Genomic DNA, 24691 nt, shown 5'->3' with positions numbered 1-24691 from the left:
CATACAGGAGGGATCCTTGGGCCCTTCACTGGCTCGCCATTCAGCTCCACCACGTCCACTACCGGCCCTGGCCTTTGCCTTGGCTGGTGCCCCACTGAACGTGTGCTCCGGAGCGATGTTTCTCCACCCGTCACTATCATTCTGCCACCAGGCGATACGTGAGTGTGGGAGTCACCATTTGTCACTGGCAGCAGTGTCACGAGGCAGTAGACTTCCAGGTACCCGCTGACCTAGGCTGCCTGCTGCCCCAGGCAAGGTCCCGAATCCTTTATCCCAGGTGCTGACAGCAGGGCACTGGCGGACATTCATTTTGAGCAACACAGAGGTCTGAGTGAGGGTCAGCGGGCCAGGTAGGTGAAGTGAAGGCCAGGTGGGCGGGGCTGAGGCTTCTTTGCCATCACCATAGAGACAGTCCCCCCACCGCAAGAGTGGGCGGAGCTTGTGATGGGCCTGCTGACAAGACTGAGCCAATGGCAGAGATCCGGCCCGCCAGGCAGATGACACAGGGCCCTCCATTGTGACCTATGACGCCTAGTGGCCACAGGATTTGAGCACACCCTGGGAAAGGCTACGCAGCCACAAGGGAGACCCTGGTGCGGGCTGCTTCAGGGCATTGGCAGAGCAGGCCAGGTACCTCTTTCCCACTTTCCTGAGGATATCAGTACGCAAGGCATCCCCACTCAGCATCTCTTGCCTCTCTCTGCCTCTCTCTCGATGTGTTCCTTCTCTGAAATCTCTTCCTTCTCCCCCTTGTCACGTCACACCTTGGAGTGCCTGACAGAGGGCTTAGAGACCAAAGAGCAAAGGGGGAAGGCCTCTGGCTCTACTGGTTGCCCATGGGCAGAGAAGATCTGCTAGTCTATCTGGAAGGTCTAGAGAGTAGCCATTGATTGGGGAGCTACATCACGGGCGGACCTGGCCAGGTGAAGCTTGGTGACATGCAGCAGCCTCTCGGGAGGCTACCAATTCCGCGGATAACGTTCTATGCAAATACCCGGCCGAGTGCCATGGGCAGAAAACATTGACACATACCTGCCAGAGGTCTATCCTGGGTCTGAAGAGTCCACCCTGGTCTCCAGCCACTCATCATCTCAGCACACACTTTGCCTGCATGCATGGAATCCGCCTCTCTCCAGGAATGCCTTCTCCTGCTAGGAAACACGCGATGTTACTCAGCCAAAGGAGAGCACAGGCAAAGTCAACTGAAGCCCCCATCTGCAAGATTTTGCCCTCTGCTGGGCCACAGCCTCCGCTGGCACAGTGCATGTGTGTCACTTCTCCGAAGACAAGGCCGCAGTCCGGGCATCCAGGGCCCCAGCAGTCCAGAGTCTGCGCATGGCGGCATATGGATCACCTCTTTGCCACGTACAGGAGGGAGGTCTGGGCCCTACACTGGCTCCGCTAGAGCTCCACGACCTCAGCTATTTTCCCTGACCTTTGGCCCGTGCCCTCGTGTGTGTGTCATCCCTAGTTACACTTCTTCTCCGACCACTCTGAATCCGCCACCTGCGGATACATGAGCATGAAAATCAACATCTGTCACTGCCTGCAGTGTCACAGGTCACTAGGTGTCTAGGTTCAGGCTGACCTTGGCTGTCTTCTGCCCAGGCAAGGAGCCCAATCCTTCAAAGGCAATGAGGACATGTGGTCATTGGCCGACATTCTTTCTTTCATCCACACAGCGGTCTAGATGAGGCTAAAGAGGCCAGGTACGCCAGGTGAAGGCTGAGTGGGGGGCCTAAGGCTTTTTTCCCAAGCACCATGGAGACAGCCACCGGAAGGCTGGCCGGAACTTCTGACGGGGACGGGTCACAAACACTGAGCCAATAGGAGAGGTCCAGCCTAAGCGGCCAGTTCCGCAGAGCCCTCCATCTTACCCATGGACACACGACGGCCCCTTCTCTTTTGGGCCACAAAACCGAGGGCACCCAGGGAATCACTTCACAGTAGCAGCCCCTGATGTGGACACGTTCGACACACTGGGCCAGCGGGCAGGTACCACTTTTCCACTTACGCTAGGATATCAGTAGGCAGGGCGCCCTTCCTCAGCATCTATGGCCCCTCTGCGTATGTGTTCATTCGGAGAAATCTCTTCCTTCTACCCCTGAGACACATCACAAGTATGAGGGGCCTGAGAGAGAGCCTAGAGATGAAACGGGGGAGGCTTCTGGCTGTACTGCTTCCCCGTGGGTAGACAATAGCAGGTAGTCTCTCTGGAAGGTCTTAGCTTCTGTTGATTGACGTGGGCAATACAGTAGGGGCGGACCCTGGCCAGGTGAAGCTTGTGGGCAGATGCAACCTCTTTGGCGACGAATAATTCCGCTGCTGCTTTGTATGGTCAAAACCTCCCCCCGCCAAGTGGGATGGGTAGAGAACACTGACCCACACCCGCCAGGGGCCTTTCCTGGGACTAAAGATCCCAACATGGTCTCAACGTCGTCACCCTCTCAGCACACACCTTTCCTGCACACCTAATCCTGCCTTTCTCCGTCAGGGCCCTATCCTACCAGGAAGAAAAGTAAAGCTCAAAAAGGCCGATGCCAGGGAAATCGAGGATACACCGCCGTTTTCCAAATTTTTGCTGTCTACATGTCCCCGCCTCCGCTGCAAGGCTGCGTATGTGGCCGGGCTCCGAAGGCGAGGCCGAAATCCTGGCAGCCTGGGCCCCAGCAGTCCAGTGGTTTACGGACGTGGGGATACGGATGACCTGTTCGCCACATACAGGAGGGATCCTTGGGCCCTTCACTGGCTCGCCATTCAGCTCTACCACATCCACTACCGGCCCTGGCCTTTGCCTTGGCTGGTGCCCCACTGAACGTGTGCTCCGGAGCGATGTTTCTCCACCCGTCACTATCATTCTGCCACCAGGCGATACGTGAGTGTGGGAGTCACCATTTGTCACTGGCAGCAGTGTCACGAGGCAGTAGACTTCCAGGTACCCGCTGACCTAGGCTGCCTTCTGCCCCAGGCAAGGTCCCGAATCCTTTATCCCAGGTGCTGACACCAGGGCACTGGCAGACATTCATTTTGAGCAACACAGAGGTCTGAGTGAGGGTCAGCGGGCCAGGTAGGTGAAGTGAAGGCCAGGTGGGCGGGGCTGAGGCTTCTTTGCCATCACCATAGAGACAGTCCCCCCACCGCAAGAGTGGGCGGAGCTTGTGATGGGCCTGCTGACAAGACTGAGCCAATGGCAGAGATCCGGCCCGCCAGGCAGATGACACAGGGCCCTCCATTGTGACCTATGACGCCTAGTGGCCACAGGATTTGAGCACACCCTGGGAAAGGCTACGCAGCCACAAGGGAGCCCCTGGTGCGGACTGCTTCAGGGCATTGGCAGAGCAGGCCAGGTACCTCTTTCCCACTTTCCTGAGGATATCAGTACGCAAGGCATCCCCACTCAGCATCTCTTGCCTCTCTCTGTCTCTCTCTCGATGTGTTCCTTCTCTGAAATCTCTTCCTTTTCCCCCTTGTCACGTCACACCTTGGAGTGCCTGACAGAGGGCCTAGAGACCAAAGAGCAAAGGGGGAAGGCCTCTGGCTCTACTGGTTGCCCATGGGCAGAGAAGATCTGCTAGTCTATCTGGAAGGTCTAGAGAGTAGCCATTGATTGGGGAGCTACATCACGGGCGGACCTGGCCAGGTGACGCTTGCTGACATGCAGCAACCTCTCGGGAGACTACCAATTCCGCGGATAACGTTCTATGCAAATACCCGGCCTAGTGCCATGGGCAGAAAACATTGACACATACCTGCCAGAGGTCTATCCTGGGTCTGAAGAGTCCACCCTGGTCTCCAGCCACTCATCATCTCAGCACACACTTTGCCTGCACGCATGGAATCCGCCTCTCTCCACGAATGCCTTCTCCTGCTAGGAAACACGCGATGTCACTCAGCCAAAGGAGAGCACAGGCAAAGTCAACTGAACCCCCATCTGCAAGATTTTGCCCTCTGCTGGGCCACAGCCTCCGCTGGCACAGTGCATGTGTCTCACTTCTCCGAAGACAAGGCCACAATCCGGGCATCCAGGGCCCCAGCAGTCCAGAGTCTGCGCATGGCGGCATACGGATCACCTCTTTGCCACGTACAGGAGGGAGGTCTGGGTCCTACACTGGCTCCGCTAGAGCTCCACGACCTCAGCTATTTTCCCTGACCTTTGGCCCGTGCCCTCGTGTGAGTGTCATCCCTAGTTACACTTCTCCGACCACTTTGAATCCGCCACCTGCGGATACATGAGCATGAAAATCAACATCTGTCACTGCCTGCAGTGTCACAGGTCACTAGGTGTCTAGGCTCAGGCTGACCTTGGCTGTCTTCTGCCCAGCCAAGGAGCCTAATCCTTCAAAGGCAATGAGGACACGTGGTCATTGGCCGACATTCTTTCTTTCATCCACACAGCGGTCTAGATGAGGCTAAAGAGGCCAGGTACGCCAGGTGAAGGCTGAGTGGGGGGCCTAAGGCTTTTTTCCCAATCACCATGGAGACAGCCACCGGAAGGCTGGCCGGAACTTCTGACGGGGACGGGTCACAAACACTGAGCCAATAGGAGAGGTCCCGCCTAAGCGGCCAGTTCCGCAGAGCCCTCCATCTTACCGATGGTCACACGACGGCCCCTTCTCTTTTGGGCCACAAAACCGAGGGCACCCAGGGAATCACTTCACAGTAGGCAGCCCCTGATGTGGACACGTTCGACACACTGGGCCAGCAGGCAGGTACCACTTTTCCACTTATGCTAGGATACCAGTAGGCAAGGCGCCCTTCCTCAGCATCTATGGCCCCTCTGCGTATGTGTTCATTCGGAGAAATCTCTTCCTTCTACCCCTGAGACACATCACAAGTATGAGGGGCCTGAGAGAGAGCCTAGAGATGAAACGGGGGAGCCTTCTGGCTGTACCGCTTCCCCGTGGGTAGACAATAGCAGGTAGTCTCTCTGGAAGGTCTTAGCTTCTGTTGATTGACATGGGCAATACAGTAGGGGCGGACCCTGGCCAGGTGGAGCTTGTGGGCAGATGCAACCTCTCCGGCGACGAATAATTCCGCTGCTGCTTTGTATGGTCAAAACCTCCCCCCGCCAAGTGGGATGGGTAGAGAACACTGACCCACACCCGCCAGGGGCCTTTCCTGGGACTAAAGATCCCAACATGGTCTCAACGTCGTCACCCTCTCAGCACACACCTTTCCTGCACACCTAATCCTGCCTTTCTCCGTCAGGGCCCTATCCTACCAGGAAGAAAAGCAAGCCGCTCAAAAAGGCCGATGCCAGGGAAATCGAGGATACACCGCCGTTTTCCAAATTTTTGCTGTCTACATGTCCCCGCCTCCGCTGCAAGGCTGCTTATGAGGCCGGGCTCCGAAGGCGAGGCCGAAATCCTGGCAGCCTGGGCCCCAGCAGTCCAGTGGTTTACGGACGTGGGGACACGGATGACCTGTTCGCCACATACAGGAGGGATCCTTGGGCCCTTCACTGGCTCGCCATTCAGCTCCACCACGTCCACTACCGGCCCTGGCCTTTGCCTTGGCTGGTGCCCCACTGAACGTGTGCTCCGGAGCGATGTTTCTCCACCCGTCACTATCATTCTGCCACCAGGCGATACGTGAGTGTGGGAGTCACCATTTGTCACTGGCAGCAGTGTCACGAGGCAGTAGACTTCCAGGTACCCGCTGACCTAGGCTGCCTTCTGCCCCAGGCAAGGTCCCGAATCCTTTATCCCAGGTGCTGACACCAGGGCACTGGCAGACATTCATTTTGAGCAACACAGAGGTCTGAGTGAGGGTCAGCGGGCCAGGTAGGTGAAGTGAAGGCCAGGTGGGCGGGGCTGAGGCTTCTTTGCCATCACCATAGAGACAGTGCCCCCACCGCAAGAGTGGGCGGAGCTTGTGATGGGCCTGCTGACAAGACTGAGCCAATGGCAGAGATCCGGCCCGCCAGGCAGATGACACAGGGCCCTCCATTGTGACCTATGACGCCTAGTGGCCACAGGATTTGAGCACACCCTGGGAAAGGCTACGCAGCCACAAGGGAGCCCCTGGTGCGGACTGCTTCGGGGCATTGGCAGAGCAGGCCAGGTACCTCTTTCCCACTTTCCTGAGGATATCAGTACGCAAGGCATCCCCACTCAGCATCTCTTGCCTCTCTCTGTCTCTCTCTCGATGTGTTCCTTCTCTGAAATCTCTTCCTTTTCCCCCTTGTCACGTCACACCTTGGAGTGCCTGACAGAGGGCCTAGAGACCAAAGAGCAAAGGGGGAAGGCCTCTGGCTCTACTGGTTGCCCATGGGCAGAGAAGATCTGCTAGTCTATCTGGAAGGTCTAGAGAGTAGCCATTGATTGGGGAGCTACATCACGGGCGGACCTGGCCAGGTGAAGCTTGCTGACATGCAGCAGCCTCTCGGGAGACTACCAATTCCGCGGATAACGTTCTATGCAAATACCCGGCCTAGTGCCATGGGCAGAAAACATTGACACATACCTGCCAGGGGTCTATCCTGGGTCTGAAGGGTCCACCCTGGTCTCCAGCCACTCATCATCTCAGCACACACTTTGCCTGCACGCGTGGAATCCGCCTCTCTCCACGAATGCCTTCTCCTGCTAGGAAACACGCGATATCACTCAGCCAAAGGAGAGCACAGGCAAAGTCAACTGAACCCCCATCTGCAAGATTTTGCCCTCTGCTGGGCCACAGCCTCCGCTGGCACAGTGCATGTGTCTCACTTCTCCGAAGACAAGGCCACAATCCGGGCATCCAGGGCCCCAGCAGTCCAGAGTCTGCGCATGGCGGCATACGGATCACCTCTTTGCCACGTACAGGAGGGAGGTCTGGGTCCTACACTGGCTCCGCTAGAGCTCCACGACCTCAGCTATTTTCCCTGACCTTTGGCCCGTGCCCTCGTGTGTGTGTCATCCCTAGTTACACTTCTCTGACCACTCTGAATCCGCCACCTGCGGATACATGAGCATGAAAATCAACATCTGTCACTGCCTGCAGTGTCACAGGTCACTAGGTGTCTAGGCTCAGGCTGACCTTGGCTGTCTTCTGCCCAGGCAAGGAGGCTAATCCTTCAAAGGCAATGAGGACATGTGGTCATTGGCCGACATTCTTTCTTTCATCCACACAGCGGTCTAGATGAGGCTAAAGAGGCCAGGTACGCCAGGTGAAGGCTGAGTGGGGGGCCTAAGGCTTTTTTCCCAATCACCATGGAGACAGCCACCGGAAGGCTGGCCGGAACTTCTGACGGGGACGGGTCACAAACACTGAGCCAATAGGAGAGGTCCGGCCTAAGCGGCCAGTTCCGCAGAGCCCTCCATCTTACCCATGGACACACGACGGCCCCTTCTCTTTTGGTCCACAAAACCGAGGGCACCCAGGGAATCACTTCACAGTAGGCAGCCCCTGATGTGGACACGTTCGACACACTGGGCCAGCAGGCAGGTACCACTTTTCCACTTACGCTAGGATATCAGTAGGCACGGCGCCCTTCCTCAGCATCTATGGCCCCTCTGCGTATGTGTTCATTCGGAGAAATCTCTTCCTTCTACCCCTGAGACACATCACAAGTATGAGGGGCCTGAGAGAGAGCCTAGAGATGAAACGGGGGAGACTTCTGGCTGTACTGCTTCCCCGTGGGTAGACAATAGCAGGTAGTCTCTCTGGAAGGTCTTAGCTTCTGTTGATTGACATGGGCAATACAGTAGGGGCGGACCCTGGCCAGGTGGAGCTTGTGGGCAGATGCAACCTCTCCGGCGACGAATAATTCCGCTGCTGCTTTGTATGGTCAAAACCTCCCCCCGCCAAGTGGGATGGGTAGAGAACACTGACCCACACCCGCCAGGGGCCTTTCCTGGGACTAAAGATCCCAACATGGTCTCAACGTCGTCACCCTCTCAGCACACACCTTTCCTGCACACCTAATCCTGCCTTTCTCCGTCAGGGCCCTATCCTACCAGGAAGAAAAGCAAGCCGCTCAAAAAGGCCGATGCCAGGGAAATCGAGGATACACCGCCGTTTTCCAAATTTTTGCTGTCTACACGTCCCCGCCTCCGCTGCAAGGCTGCGTATGTGGCCGGGCTCCGAAGGCGAGGCCGAAATCCTGGCAGCCTGGGTCCCAGCAGTCCAGTGGTTTACGGACGTAGGGATACGGATGACCTGTTCGCCACATACAGGAGGGATCCTTGGGCCCTTTACTGGCTCGCCATTCAGCTCCACCAAGTCCACTACCGGCCCTGGCCTTTGCTTTGGCTGGTGCCCCACTGAACGTGTGCTCCGGAGCGATGTTTCTCCACCCGTCACTATCATTCTGCCACCAGGCGATACGTGAGTGTGGGAGTCACCATTTGTCACTGGCCAGCAGTGTCACAAGGCAGTAGACTTCCAGGTACCCGCTGACCTAGGCTGCCTGCTGCCCCAGGCAAGGTCCCGAATCCTTTATCCCAGGTGCTGACACCAGGGCACTGGCGGACATTCATTTTGAGCAACACAGAGGTCTGAGTGAGGGTCAGCGGGCCAGGTAGGTGAAGTGAAGGCCAGGTGGGCGGGGCTGAGGCTTCTTTGCCATCACCATAGAGACAGTCCCCCCACCGCAAGAGTGGGCGGAGCTTGTGATGGGCCTGCTGACAAGACTGAGCCAATGGCAGAGATCCGGCCCGCCAGGCAGATGACACAGGGCCCTCCATTGTGACCTATGACGCCTAGTGGCCACAGGATTTGAGCACACCCTGGGAAAGGCTCCGCAGGCACAAGGGAGCCCCTGGTGAGGACTGCTTCAGGGCATTGGCACAGCAGGCCAGGTACCTCTTTCCCACTTTCCTGAGGATATCAGTACGCAAGGCATCCCCACTCAGCATCTCTTGCCTCTCTCTGTCTCTCTCTCGATGTGTTCCTTCTCTGAAATCTCTTCCTTCTCCCCCTTGTCACTTCACCCCTTGGAGTGCCTGACAGAGGGCCTAGAGACCAAAGAGCAAAGGGGGAAGGCCTCTGGCTCTACTGGTTGCCCATGGGCAGAGAAGATCTGCTAGTCTATCTGGAAGGTCTAGAGAGTAGCCATTGATTGGGGAGCTACATCACGGGCGGACCTGGCCAGGTGAAGCTTGCTGACATGCAGCAGCCTCTCCGGAGACTACTAATTCCGCGGATAACGTTCTATGCAAACACCCGGCCGAGTGCCATGGGCAGAAAACATTGACACATACCTGCCAGGGGTCTATCCTGGGTCTGAAGGGTCCACCCTGGTCTCCAGCCACTCATCATCTCAGCACACACTTTGCCTGCACGCATGGAATCCGCCTCTCTCCACGAATGCCTTCTCCTGCTAGGAAACACGCGATATCACTCAGCCAAAGGAGAGCACAGGCAAAGTCAACTGAACCCCCATCTGCAAGATTTTGCCCTCTGCTGGGCCACAGCCTCCGCTGGCACAGTGCATGTGTCTCACTTCTCCGAAGTCAAGGCCACAATCCGGGCATCCAGGGCCCCAGCAGTCCAGAGTCTGAGCATGGCGGCATACGGATCACCTCTTTGCCACGTACAGGAGGGAGGTCTGGGTCCTACACTGGCTCCGCTAGAGCTCCACGACCTCAGCTATTTTCCCTGACCTTTGGCCCGTGCCCTCGTGTGTGTGTCATCCCTAGTTACACTTTTCCGACCACTTTGAGTCCGCCACCTGCGGATACATGAGCATGAAAATCAACATCTGTCACTGCCTGCAGTGTCACAGGTCACTAGGTGTCTAGGCTCAGGCTGACCTTGGCTGTCTTCTGCCCAGGCAAGGAGGCTAATCCTTCAAAGGCAATGAGGACATGTGGTCATTGGCCGACATTCTTTCTTTCATCCACACAGCGGTCTAGATGAGGCTAAAGAGGCCAGGTACGCCAGGTGAAGGCTGAGTGGGGGGCCTAAGGCTTTTTTCCCAATCACCATGGAGACAGCCACCGGAAGGCTGGCCGGAACTTCTGACGGGGACGGGTCACAAACACTGAGCCAATAGGAGAGGTCCCGCCTAAGCGGCCAGTTCCGCAGAGCCCTCCATCTTACCCATGGACACACGACGGCCCCTTCTCTTTTGGGCCACAAAACCGAGGGCACCCAGGGAATCACTTCACAGTAGGCAGCCCCTGATGTGGACACGTTCGACACACTGGGCCAGGAGGCAGGTACCACTTTTCCACTTATGCTAGGATACCAGTAGGCAAGGCGCCCTTCCTCAGCATCTATGGCCCCTCTGCGTATGTGTTCATTCGGAGAAATCTCTTCCTTCTACCCCTGAGACACATCACAAGTATGAGGGGCCTGAGAGAGAGCCTAGAGATGAAACGGGGGAGCCTTCTGGCTGTACCGCTTCCCCGTGGGTAGACAATAGCAGGTAGTCTCTCTGGAAGGTCTTAGCTTCTGTTGATTGACATGGGCAATACAGTAGGGGCGGACCCTGGCCAGGTGGAGCTTGTGGGCAGATGCAACCTCTCCGGCGACGAATAATTCCGCTGCTGCTTTGTATGGTCAAAACCTCCCCCCGCCAAGTGGGATGGGTAGAGAACACTGACCCACACCCGCCAGGGGCCTTTCCTGGGACTAAAGATCCCAACATGGTCTCAACGTCGTCACCCTCTCAGCACACACCTTTCCTGCACACGTAATCCTGCCTTTCTCCGTCAGGGCCCTATCCTACCAGGAAGAAAAGCAAGCCGCTCAAAAAGGCCGATGCCAGGGAAATCGAGGATACACCGCCGTTTTCCAAATTTTTGCTGTCTACACGTCCCCGCCTCCGCTGCAAGGCTGCGTATGTGGCCGGGCTCCGAAGGCGAGGCCGAAATCCTGGCAGCCTGGGCCCCAGAAGTCCAGTGGTTTACGGACGTGGGGACACGGATGACCAGTTCGCCACATACAGGAGGGATCCTTGGGCCCTTCACTGGCTCGCCATTCAGCTCCACCACGTCCACTACCGGCCCTGGCCTTTGCTTTGGCTGGTGCCCCACTGAACGTGTGCTCCGGAGCGATGTTTCTCCACCCGTCACTATCATTCTGCCACCAGGCGATACGTGAGTGTGGGAGTCACCATTTGTCACTGGCCAGCAGTGTCACAAGGCGGTAGACTTCCAGGTACCCGCTGACCTAGGCTGCCTTCTCCCCAGGCAAGGTCCCGAATCCTTTATCCCAGGTGCTGACACCAGGGCACTGGCGGACCTTCATTTTGAGCAACACAGAGGTCTGAGTGAGGGTCAGCGGGCCAGGTAGGTGAAGTGAAGGCCAGGTGGGCGGGGCTGAGGCTTCTTTGCCATCACCATAGAGACAGTCCCCCCACCGCAAGAGTGGGCGGAGCTTGTGATGGGCCTGCTGACAAGACTGAGCCAATGGCAGAGATCCGGCCCGCCAGGCAGATGACACAGGGCCCTCCATTGTGACCTATGACGCCTAGTGGCCACAGGATTTGAGCACACCCTGGGAAAGGCTACGCAGCCACAAGGGAGCCCCTGGTGCGGACTGCTTCGGGGCATTGGCAGAGCAGGCCAGGTACCTCTTTCCCACTTTCCTGAGGATATCAGTACGCAAGGCATCCCCACTCAGCATCTCTTGCCTCTCTCTGTCTCTCTCTCGATGTGTTCCTTCTCTGAAATCTCTTCCTTCTCCCCCTTGTCACTTCACCCCTTGGAGTGCCTGACAGAGGGCCTAGAGACCAAAGAGCAAAGGGGGAAGGCCTCTGGCTCTACTGGTTGCCCATGGGCAGAGAAGATCTGCTAGTCTATCTGGAAGGTCTAGAGAGTAGCCATTGATTGGGGAGCTACATCACGGGCGGACCTGGCCAGGTGAAGCTTGCTGACATGCAGCAGCCTCTCCGGAGACTACTAATTCCGCGGATAACGTTCTATGCAAACACCCGGCCGAGTGCCATGGGCAGAAAACATTGACACATACCTGCCAGGGGTCTATCCTGGGTCTGAAGAGTCCACCCTGGTCTCCAGCCACTCATCATCTCAGCACACACTTTGCCTGCACGCATGGAATCCGCCTCTCTCCACGAATGCCTTCTCCTGCTAGGAAACACGCGATATCACTCAGCCAAAGGAGAGCACAGGCAAAGTCAACTGAACCCCCATCTGCAAGATTTTGCCCTCTGCTGGGCCACAGCCTCCGCTGGCACAGTGCATGTGTCTCACTTCTCCGAAGACAAGGCCACAATCCGGGCATCCAGGGCCCCAGCAGTCCAGAGTCTGCGCATGGCGGCATACGGATCACCTCTTTGCCACGTACAGGAGGGAGGTCTGGGTCCTACACTGGCTCCGCTAGAGCTCCACGACCTCAGCTATTTTCCCTGACCTTTGGCCCGTGCCCTCGTGTGTGTGTCATCCCTAGTTACACTTCTCCGACCACTCTGAATCCGCCACCTGCGGATACATGAGCATGAAAATCAACATCTGTCACTGCCTGCAGTGTCACAGGTCACTAGGTGTCTAGGCTCAGGCTGACCTTGGCTGTCTTCTGCCCAGGCAAGGAGGCTAATCCTTCAAAGGCAATGAGGACATGTGGTCATTGGCCGACATTCTTTCTTTCATCCACACAGCGGTCTAGATGAGGCTAAAGAGGCCAGGTACGCCAGGTGAAGGCTGAGTGGGGGGCCTAAGGCTTTTTTCCCAATCACCATGGAGACAGCCACCGGAAGGCTGGCCGGAACTTCTGACGGGGACGGGTCACAAACACTGAGCCAATAGGAGAGGTCCGGCCTAAGCGGCCAGTTCCGCAGAGCCCTCCATCTTACCCATGGACACACGACGGCCCCTTCTCTTTTGGTCCACAAAACCGAGGGCACCCAGGGAATCACTTCACAGTAGGCAGCCCCTGATGTGGACACGTTCGACACACTGGGCCAGCAGGCAGGTACCACTTTTCCACTTACGCTAGGATATCAGTAGGCACGGCGCCCTTCCTCAGCATCTATGGCCCCTCTGCGTATGTGTTCATTCGGAGAAATCTCTTCCTTCTACCCCTGAGACACATCACAAGTATGAGGGGCCTGAGAGAGAGCCTAGAGATGAAACGGGGGAGACTTCTGGCTGTACTGCTTCCCCGTGGGTAGACAATAGCAGGTAGTCTCTCTGGAAGGTCTTAGCTTCTGTTGATTGACATGGGCAATACAGTAGGGGCGGACCCTGGCCAGGTGGAGCTTGTGGGCAGATGCAACCTCTCCGGCGACGAATAATTCCGCTGCTGCTTTGTATGGTCAAAACCTCCCCCCGCCAAGTGGGATGGGTAGAGAACACTGACCCACACCCGCCAGGGGCCTTTCCTGGGACTAAAGATCCCAACATGGTCTCAACGTCGTCACCCTCTCAGCACACACCTTTCCTGCACACCTAATCCTGCCTTTCTCCGTCAGGGCCCTATCCTACCAGGAAGAAAAGTAAAGCTCAAAAAGGCCGATGCCAGGGAAATCGAGGATACACCGCCGTTTTCCAAATTTTTGCTGTCTACACGTCCCCGCCTCCGCTGCAAGGCTGCGTATGTGGCCGGGCTCCGAAGGCGAGGCCGAAATCCTGGCAGCCTGGGTCCCAGCAGTCCAGTGGTTTACGGACGTAGGGATACGGATGACCTGTTCGCCACATACAGGAGGGATCCTTGGGCCCTTTACTGGCTCGCCATTCAGCTCCACCACGTCCACTACCGGCCCTGGCCTTTGCTTTGGCTGGTGCCCCACTGAACGTGTGCTCCGGAGCGATGTTTCTCCACCCGTCACTATCATTCTGCCACCAGGCGATACGTGAGTGTGGGAGTCACCATTTGTCACTGGCCAGCAGTGTCACAAGGCAGTAGACTTCCAGGTACCCGCTGACCTAGGCTGCCTGCTGCCCCAGGCAAGGTCCCGAATCCTTTATCCCAGGTGCTGACACCAGGGCACTGGCGGACATTCATTTTGAGCAACACAGAGGTCTGAGTGAGGGTCAGCAGGCCAGGTAGGTGAAGTGAAGGCCAGGTGGGCGGGGCTGAGGCTTCTTTGCCATCACCATAGAGACAGTCCCCCCACCGCAAGAGTGGGCGGAGCTTGTGATGGGCCTGCTGACAAGACTGAGCCAATGGCAGAGATCCGGCCCGCCAGGCAGATGACACAGGGCCCTCCCTTGTGACCTATGACGCCTAGTGGCCACAGGATTTGAGCACACCCTGGGAAAGGCTACGCAGCCACAAGGGAGCCCCTGGTGCGGACTGCTTCAGGGCATTGGCACAGCAGGCCAGGTACCTCTTTCCCACTTTCCTGAGGATATCAGTGCGCAAGGCATCCCCACTCAGCATCTCTTGCCTCTCTCTGTCTCTCTCTCGATGTGTTCCTTCTCTGAAATCTCTTCCTTCTCCCCCTTGTCACTTCACACCTTGGAGTGCCTGACAGAGGGCCTAGAGACCAAAGAGCAAAGGGGGAAGGCCTCTGGCTCTACTGGCTGCCCATGGGCAGAGAAGATCTGCTAGTCTATCTGGAAGGTCTAGAGAGTAGCCATTGATTGGGGAGCTACATCACGGGCGGACCTGGCCAGGTGAAGCTTGCTGACATGCAGCAGCCTCTCCGGAGACTACTAATTCCGCGGATAACGTTCTATGCAAACACCCGGCCGAGTGCCATGGGCAGAAAACATTGACACATACCTGCCAGGGGTCTATCCTGGGTCTGAAGAGTCCACCCTGGTCCCCAGCCACTCATCATCTCAGCACACACTTTGCCTGCACGCATGGAATCCGCCTCTCTCCACGAATGCCTTCTCCTGCTAGGAAACACGCGATGTCACTCAGCCAAAGGAGAGCACAGGCAAAGTCAAGTGAAGCCCCATCTGCAAGATTTTGCCCTCTGCTGGGCCACAGCCTCCGCTGGCACAGTGCATGTGTCTCACTTCTCCGAAGACAAGGCCACAATCCGGGCATCCAGGGCCCCAGCAGTCCAGAGTCTGAGCATGGCGGCATACGGATCACCTCTTTGCCACGTACAGGAGGGAGGTCTGGGTCCTACACTGGCTCCGCTAGAGCTCCACGACCTCAGCTATTTTCCCTGACCTTTGGCCCGTGCCCTCGTGTGTGTGTCATCCCTAGTTACACTTCTCCGACCACTCTGAATCCGCCACCTGCGGATACATGAGCATGAAAATCAACATCTGTCACTGCCTGCAGTGTCACAGGTCACTGGGTGCCTAGGCTCAGGCTGCCCTTGGCTGTCTTCTGCCCAGGCAAGGAGCCTAATCCTTCAAAGGCAATGAGGACATGTGGTCATTGGCCAACATTCTTTCTTTCATCCACACAGCGTTCTAGATGAAGCTAAAGAGGACAGGTACGCCAGGTGAGGTGAAGGCTGAGTGGGGGGCCTAAGGCTTTTTTCCCAATCACCATGGAGACAGCCACCGGAAGGCTGGCCGGAACTTCTGACGGGGACGGGTCACAAACACTGAGCCAATAGGAGAGGTCCGGCCTAAGCGGCCAGTTCCGCAGAGCCCTCCATCTTACCCATGGACACACGACGGCCCCTTCTCTTTTGGGCCACAAAACCGAGGGCACCCAGGGAATCACTTCACAGTAGGCAGCCCCTGATGTGGACACGTTCGACACACTGGGCCAGCAGGCAGGTACCACTTTTCCACTTACGCTAGGATATCAGTAGGCACGGCGCCCTTCCTCAGCATCTATGGCCCCTCTGCGTATGTGTTCATTCGGAGAAATCTCTTCCTTCTACCCCTGAGACACATCACAAGTATGAGGGGCCTGAGAGAGAGCCTAGAGATGAAACGGGGGAGACTTCTGGCTGTACTGCTTCCCCGTGGGTAGACAATAGCAGGTAGTCTCTCTGGAAGGTCTTAGCTTCTGTTGATTGACATGGGCAATACAGTAGGGGCGGACCCTGGCCAGGTGGAGCTTGTGGGCAGATGCAACCTCTCCGGCGACGAATAATTCCGCTGCTGCTTTGTATGGTCAAAACCTCCCCCCGCCAAGTGGGATGGGTAGAGAACACTGACCCACACCCGCCAGGGGCCTTTCCTGGGACTAAAGATCCCAACATGGTCTCAACGTCGTCACCCTCTCAGCACACACCTTTCCTGCACACCTAATCCTGCCTTTCTCCGTCAGGGCCCTATCCTACCAGGAAGAAAAGCAAGCCGCTCAAAAAGGCCGATGCCAGGGAAATCGAGGATACACCGCCGTTTTCCAAATTTTTGCTGTCTACACGTCCCCGCCTCCGCTGCAAGGCTGCGTATGTGGCCGGGCTCCGAAGGCGAGGCCGAAATCCTGGCAGCCTGGGTCCCAGCAGTCCAGTGGTTTACGGACGTAGGGATACGGATGACCTGTTCGCCACATACAGGAGGGATCCTTGGGCCCTTTACTGGCTCGCCATTCAGCTCCACCACGTCCACTACCGGCCCTGGCCTTTGCTTTGGCTGGTGCCCCACTGAACGTGTGCTCCGGAGCGATGTTTCTCCACCCGTCACTATCATTCTGCCACCAGGCGATACGTGAGTGTGGGAGTCACCATTTGTCACTGGCCAGCAGTGTCACAAGGCAGTAGACTTCCAGGTACCCGCTGACCTAGGCTGCCTGCTGCCCCAGGCAAGGTCCCGAATCCTTTATCCCAGGTGCTGACACCAGGGCACTGGCGGACATTCATTTTGAGCAACACAGAGGTCTGAGTGAGGGTCAGCAGGCCAGGTAGGTGAAGTGAAGGCCAGGTGGGCGGGGCTGAGGCTTCTTTGCCATCACCATAGAGACAGTCCCCCCACCGCAAGAGTGGGCGGAGCTTGTGATGGGCCTGCTGACAAGACTGAGCCAATGGCAGAGATCCGGCCCGCCAGGCAGATGACACAGGGCCCTCCCTTGTGACCTATGACGCCTAGTGGCCACAGGATTTGAGCACACCCTGGGAAAGGCTACGCAGCCACAAGGGAGCCCCTGGTGCGGACTGCTTCAGGGCATTGGCACAGCAGGCCAGGTACCTCTTTCCCACTTTCCTGAGGATATCAGTGCGCAAGGCATCCCCACTCAGCATCTCTTGCCTCTCTCTGTCTCTCTCTCGATGTGTTCCTTCTCTGAAATCTCTTCCTTCTCCCCCTTGTCACTTCACACCTTGGAGTGCCTGACAGAGGGCCTAGAGACCAAAGAGCAAAGGGGGAAGGCCTCTGGCTCTACTGGCTGCCCATGGGCAGAGAAGATCTGCTAGTCTATCTGGAAGGTCTAGAGAGTAGCCATTGATTGGGGAGCTACATCACGGGCGGACCTGGCCAGGTGAAGCTTGCTGACATGCAGCAGCCTCTCCGGAGACTACTAATTCCGCGGATAACGTTCTATGCAAACACCCGGCCGAGTGCCATGGGCAGAAAACATTGACACATACCTGCCAGGGGTCTATCCTGGGTCTGAAGAGTCCACCCTGGTCCCCAGCCACTCATCATCTCAGCACACACTTTGCCTGCACGCATGGAATCCGCCTCTCTCCACGAATGCCTTCTCCTGCTAGGAAACACGCGATGTCACTCAGCCAAAGGAGAGCACAGGCAAAGTCAAGTGAAGCCCCATCTGCAAGATTTTGCCCTCTGCTGGGCCACAGCCTCCGCTGGCACAGTGCATGTGTCTCACTTCTCCGAAGACAAGGCCACAATCCGGGCATCCAGGGCCCCAGCAGTCCAGAGTCTGAGCATGGCGGCATACGGATCACCTCTTTGCCACGTACAGGAGGGAGGTCTGGGTCCTACACTGGCTCCGCTAGAGCTCCACGACCTCAGCTATTTTCCCTGACCTTTGGCCCGTGCCCTCGTGTGTGTGTCATCCCTAGTTACACTTCTCCGACCACTCTGAATCCGCCACCTGCGGATACATGAGCATGAAAATCAACATCTGTCACTGCCTGCAGTGTCACAGGTCACTGGGTGCCTAGGCTCAGGCTGCCCTTGGCTGTCTTCTGCCCAGGCAAGGAGCCTAATCCTTCAAAGGCAATGAGGACATGTGGTCATTGGCCAACATTCTTTCTTTCATCCACACAGCGTTCTAGATGAAGCTAAAGAGGCCAGGTACGCCAGGTGAGGTGAAGGCTGAGTGGGGGGCCTAAGGCTTTTTTCCCAATCACCATGGAGACAGCCACCGGAAGGCTGGCCGGAACTTCTGACGGGGACGGGTCACAAACACTGAGCCAATAGGAGAGGTCCGGCCTAAGCGGCCAGTTCCGCAGAGCCCTCCATCTTACCCATGGACACACGACGGCCCCTTCTCTTTTGGGCCACAAAACCGAGGGCACCCAGGGAATCACTTCACAGTAGGCAGCCCCTGATGTGGACACGTTCGACACACTGGGCCAGCAGGCAGGTACCACTTTTCCACTTACGCTAGGATATCAGTAGGCACGGCGCCCTTCCTCAGCATCTATGGCCCCTCTGCGTATGTGTTCATTCGGAGAAATCTCTTCCTTCTACCCCTGAGACACATCACAAGTATGAGGGGCCTGAGAGAGAGCCTAGAGATGAAACGGGGGAGACTTCTGGCTGTACTGCTTCCCCGTGGGTAGACAACAGCAGGTAGTCTCTCTGGAAGGTCTTAGCTTCTGTTGATTGACATGGGCAATACAGTAGGGGCGGACCCTGGCCAGGTGGAGCTTGTGGGCAGATGCAACCTCTCCGGCGACGAATAATTCCGCTGCTGCTTTGTATGGTCAAAACCTCCCCCCGCCAAGTGGGATGGGTAGAGAACACTGACCCACACCCGCCAGGGGCCTTTCCTGGGACTAAAGATCCCAACATGGTCTCAACGTCGTCACCCTCTCAGCACACACCTTTCCTGCACACCTAATCCTGCCTTTCTCCGTCAGGGCCCTATCCTACCAGGAAGAAAAGCAAGCCGCTCAAAAAGGCCGATGCCAGGGAAATCGAGGATACACCGCCGTTTTCCAAATTTTTGCTGTCTACACGTCCCCGCCTCCGCTGCAAGGCTGCGTATGTGGCCGGGCTCCGAAGGCGAGGCCGAAATCCTGGCAGCCTGGGCCCCAGCAGTCCAGTGGTTTATGGACGTGGGGACACGGATGATCTGTTCGCCACATACAGGAGGGATCCTTGGGCCCTTCACTGGCTCGCCATTCAGCTCCACCACGTCCACTACCGGCCCTGGCCTTTGCCTTGGCTGGTGCCCCACGGAACGTGTGCTCCAGAGCGATGTTTTTCCACCCGTCACTATCATTCTGCCACCAGGCGACACTTGAGTGTGGGAGTCACCATTTGTCACTGGCCAGCAGTGTCACAAGGCAGTAGACTTCCAGGTACCCGCTGACCTAGGCTGCCTTCTGCCCCAGGCAAGGTCCCGAATCCTTTATCCCAGGTGCTGACACCAGGGCACTGGCGGACATTCATTTTGAGCAACACAGAGGTCTGAGTGAGGGTCAGAGGGCCAGGTAGGTGAAGTGAAGGCCAGGTGGGCGGGGCTGAGGCTTCTTTGCCATCACCATAGAGACAGTCCCCCCACCGCAAGAGTGGGCGGAGCTTGTGATGGGCCTGGTGACAAGACAGAGCCAATGGCAGAGATCCGGCCCGCCAGGCAGATGACACAGGGCCCTCCATTGTGACCTATGACGCCTAGTGGCCACAGGATTTGAGCACACCCTGGGAAAGGCTACGCAGCCACAAGGGAGCCCCTGGTGCGGACTGCTTCAGGGCATTGGCACAGCAGGCCAGGTACCCCTTTCCCACTTTCCTGAGGATATCAGTACGCAAGGCATCCCCACTCAGCATCTCTTGCCTCTCTCTGTCTCTCTCTCGATGTGTTCCTTCTCTGAAATCTCTTCCTTCTCCCCCTTGTCACTTCACACCTTGGAGTGCCTGACAGAGGGCCTAGAGACCAAAGAGCAAAGGGGGAAGACCTCTGGCTCTACTGGTTGCCCATGGGCAGAGAAGATCTGCTAGTCTATCTGGAAGGTCTAGAGAGTAGCCATTGATTGGGGAGCTACATCACGGGGGGACCTGGCCAGGTGAAGCTTGCTGACATGCAGCAGCCTCTCGGGAGACTACCAATTCCGTGGATAACGTTCTATGCAAATACCCGGCCGAGTGCCATGGGCAGAAAACATTGACACATACCTGCCAGAGGTCTATCCTGGGTCTGAAGAGTCCACCCTGGTCTCCAGCCACTCATCATCTCAGCACACACTTTGCCTGCATGCATGGAATCCGCCTCTCTCCACGAATGCCTTCTCCTGCTAGGAAACACGCGATGTTACTCAGCCAAAGGAGAGCACAGGCAAAGTCAACTGAAGCCCCCATCTGCAAGATTTTGCCCTCTGCTGGGCCACAGCCTCCGCTGGCACAGTGCATGTGTGTCACTACTCCGAAGACAAGGCCGCAGTCCGGGCATCCAGGGCCCCAGCAGTCCAGAGTCTGCGCATGGCGGCATATGGATCACCTCTTTGCCACGTACAGGAGGGAGGTCTGGGCCCTACACTGGCTCCGCTAGAGCTCCACGACCTCAGCTATTTTCCCTGACCTTTGGCCCGTGCCCTCGTGTGTGTGTCATCCCTAGTTACACTTCTTCTCCGACCACTCTGAATCCGCCACCTGCGGATACATGAGCATGAAAATCAACATCTGTCACTGCCTGCAGTGTCACAGGTCACTAGGTGTCTAGGCTCAGGCTGACCTTGGCTGTCTTCTGCCCAGGCAAGGAGGCTAATCCTTCAAAGGCAATGAGGACATGTGGTCATTGGCCGACATTCTTTCTTTCATCCACACAGCGGTCTAGATGAGGCTAAAGAGGCCAGGTACGCCAGGTGAAGGCTGAGTGGGGGGCCTAAGGCTTTTTTCCCAATCACCATGGAGACAGCCACCGGAAGGCTGGCCGGAACTTCTGACGGGGACGGGTCACAAACACTGAGCCAATAGGAGAGGTCCCGCCTAAGCGGCCAGTTCCGCAGAGCCCTCCATCTTACCCATGGACACACGACGGCCCCTTCTCTTTTGGGCCACAAAACCGAGGGCACCCAGGGAATCACTTCACAGTAGGCAGCCCCTGATGTGGACACGTTCGACACACTGGGCCAGCAGGCAGGTACCACTTTTCCACTTATGCTAGGATACCAGTAGGCAAGGCGCCCTTCCTCAGCATCTATGGCCCCTCTGCGTATGTGTTCATTCGGAGAAATCTCTTCCTTCTACCCCTGAGACACATCACAAGTATGAGGGGCCTGAGAGAGAGCCTAGAGATGAAACGGGGGAGCCTTCTGGCTGTACCGCTTCCCCGTGGGTAGACAATAGCAGGTAGTCTCTCTGGAAGGTCTTAGCTTCTGTTGATTGACATGGGCAATACAGTAGGGGCAGACCCTGGCCAGGTGGAGCTTGTGGGCAGATGCAACCTCTCCGGCGACGAATAATTCCGCTGCTGCTTTGTATGGTCAAAACCTCCCCCCGCCAAGTGGGATGGGTAGAGAACACTGACCCACACCCGCCAGGGGCCTTTCCTGGGACTAAAGATCCCAACATGGTCTCAACGTCGTCACCCTCTCAGCACACACCTTTCCTGCACACGTAATCCTGCCTTTCTCCGTCAGGGCCTTATCCTACCAGGAAGAAAAGCAAGCCGCTCAAAAAGGCCGATGCCAGGGAAATCGAGGATACACCGCCGTTTTCCAAATTTTTGCTGTCTACACGTCCCCGCCTCCGCTGCAAGGCTGCGTATGTGGCCGGGCTCCGAAGGCGAGGCCGAAATCCTGGCAGCCTGGGCCCCAGAAGTCCAGTGGTTTACGGACGTGGGGACACGGATGACCAGTTCCCCACATACAGGAGGGATCCTTGGGCCCTTCACTGGCTCGCCATTCAGCTCCACCACGTCCACTACCGGCCCTGGCCTTTGCTTTGGCTGGTGCCCCACTGAACGTGTGCTCCGGAGCGATGTTTCTCCACCCGTCACTATCATTCTGCCACCAGGCGATACGTGAGTGTGGGAGTCACCATTTGTCACTGGCCAGCAGTGTCACAAGGCAGTAGACTTCCAGGTACCCGCTGACCTAGGCTGCCTGCTGCCCCAGGCAAGGTCCCGAATCCTTTATCCCAGGTGCTGACACCAGGGCACTGGCGGACATTCATTTTGAGCAACACAGAGGTCTGAGTGAGGGTCAGCGGGCCAGGTAGGTGAAGTGAAGGCCAGGTGGGCGGGGCTGAGGCTTCTTTGCCATCACCATAGAGACAGTCCCCCCACCGCAAGAGTGGGCGGAGCTTGTGATGGGCCTGCTGACAAGACTGAGCCAATGGCAGAGATCCGGCCCGCCAGGCAGATGACACAGGGCCCTCCATTGTGACCTATGACGCCTAGTGGCCACAGGATTTGAGCACACCCTGGGAAAGGCTACGCAGCCACAAGGGAGCCCCTGGTGCGGACTGCTTCAGGGCATTGGCACAGCAGGCCAGGTACCTCTTTCCCACTTTCCTGAGGATATCAGTACGCAAGGCATCCCCACTCAGCATCTCTTGCCTCTCTCTGTCTCTCTCTCGATGTGTTCCTTCTCTGAAATCTCTTCCTTCTCCCCCTTGTCACTTCACGCCTTGGAGTGCCTGACAGAGGGCCTAGAGACCAAAGAGCAAAGGGGGAAGGCCTCTGGCTCTACTGGTTGCCCATGGGCAGAGAAGATCTGCTAGTCTATCTGGAAGGTCTAGAGAGTAGCCATTGATTGGGGAGCTACATCACGGGCGGACCTGGCCAGGTGAAGCTTGCTGACATGCAGCAGCCTCTCCGGAGACTACTAATTCCGCGGATAACGTTCTATGCAAACACCCGGCCGAGTGCCATGGGCAGAAAACATTGACACATACCTGCCAGGGGTCTATCCTGGGTCTGAAGAGTCCACCCTGGTCTCCAGCCACTCATCATCTCAGCACACACTTTGCCTGCACGCATGGAATCCGCCTCTCTCCACGAATGCCTTCTCCTGCTAGGAAACACGCGATATCACTCAGCCAAAGGAGAGCACAGGCAAAGTCAACTGAACCCCCATCTGCAAGATTTTGCCCTCTGCTGGGCCACAGCCTCCGCTGGCACAGTGCATGTGTCTCACTTCTCCGAAGACAAGGCCACAATCCGGGCATCCAGGGCCCCAGCAGTCCAGAGTCTGCGCATGGCGGCATACGGATCACCTCTTTGCCACGTACAGGAGGGAGGTCTGGGTCCTACACTGGCTCCGCTAGAGCTCCACGACCTCAGCTATTTTCCCTGACCTTTGGCCCGTGCCCTCGTGTGTGTGTCATCCCTAGTTACACTTCTCCGACCACTCTGAATCCGCCACCTGCGGATACATGAGCATGAAAATCAACATCTGTCACTGCCTGCAGTGTCACAGGTCACTAGGTGTCTAGGCTCAGGCTGACCTTGGCTGTCTTCTGCCCAGGCAAGGAGGCTAATCCTTCAAAGGCAATGAGGACATGTGGTCATTGGCCGACATTCTTTCTTTCATCCACACAGCGGTCTAGATGAGGCTAAAGAGGCCAGGTACGCCAGGTGAAGGCTGAGTGGGGGGCCTAAGGCTTTTTTCCCAATCACCATGGAGACAGCCACCGGAAGGCTGGCCGGAACTTCTGACGGGGACGGGTCACAAACACTGAGCCAATAGGAGAGGTCCCGCCTAAGCGGCCAGTTCCGCAGAGCCCTCCATCTTACCCATGGACACACGACGGCCCCTTCTCTTTTGGGCCACAAAACCGAGGGCACCCAGGGAATCACTTCACAGTAGGCAGCCCCTGATGTGGACACGTTCGACACACTGGGCCAGCAGGCAGGTACCACTTTTCCACTTACGCTAGGATATCAGTAGGCAAGGCGCCCTTCCTCAGCATCTATGGCCCCTCTGCGTATGTGTTCATTCGGAGAAATCTCTTCCTTCTACCCCTAAGACACATCACAAGTATGAGGGGCCTGAGAGAGAGCCTAGAGATGAAACGGGGGAGACTTCTGGCTGTACCGCTTCCCCGTGGGTAGACAATAGCAGGTAGTCTCTCTGGAAGGTCTTAGCTTCTGTTGATTGACATGGGCAATACAGTAGGGGCGGACCCTGGCCAGGTGGAGCTTGTGGGCAGATGCAACCTCTCCGGCGACGAATAATTCCGCTGCTGCTTTGTATGGTCAAAACCTCCCCCCGCCAAGTGGGATGGGTAGAGAACACTGACCCACACCCGCCAGGGGCCTTTCCTGGGACTAAAGATCCCAACATGGTCTCAACGTCGTCACCCTCTCAGCACACACCTTTCCTGCACACCTAATCCTGCCTTTCTCCGTCAGGGCCCTATCCTACCAGGAAGAAAAGCAAGCCGCTCAAAAAGGCCGATGCCAGGGAAATCGAGGATACACCGCCGTTTTCCAAATTTTTGCTGTCTACACGTCCCCGCCTCCGCTGCAAGGCTGCGTATGTGGCCGGGCTCCGAAGGCGAGGCCGAAATCCTGGCAGCCTGGGCCCCAGCAGTCCAGTGGTTTACGGACGTAGGGATACGGATGACCTGTTCGCCACATACAGGAGGGATCCTTGGGCCCTTTACTGGCTCGCCATTCAGCTCCACCAAGTCCACTACCGGCCCTGGCCTTTGCTTTGGCTGGTGCCCCACTGAACGTGTGCTCCGGAGCGATGTTTCTCCACCCGTCACTATCATTCTGCCACCAGGCGATACGTGAGTGTGGGAGTCACCATTTGTCACTGGCCAGCAGTGTCACAAGGCAGTAGACTTCCAGGTACCCGCTG

Source organism: Elephas maximus, chromosome 14 (assembly GCF_024166365.1).
Source record: "Elephas maximus indicus isolate mEleMax1 chromosome 14, mEleMax1 primary haplotype, whole genome shotgun sequence".
In the NCBI taxonomy this organism is placed as follows: Eukaryota; Metazoa; Chordata; class Mammalia; order Proboscidea; family Elephantidae; genus Elephas; species Elephas maximus.
The sequence above is the reverse complement of the archived record's forward strand: the minus strand, read 5'-3'. Positions refer to the sequence as shown.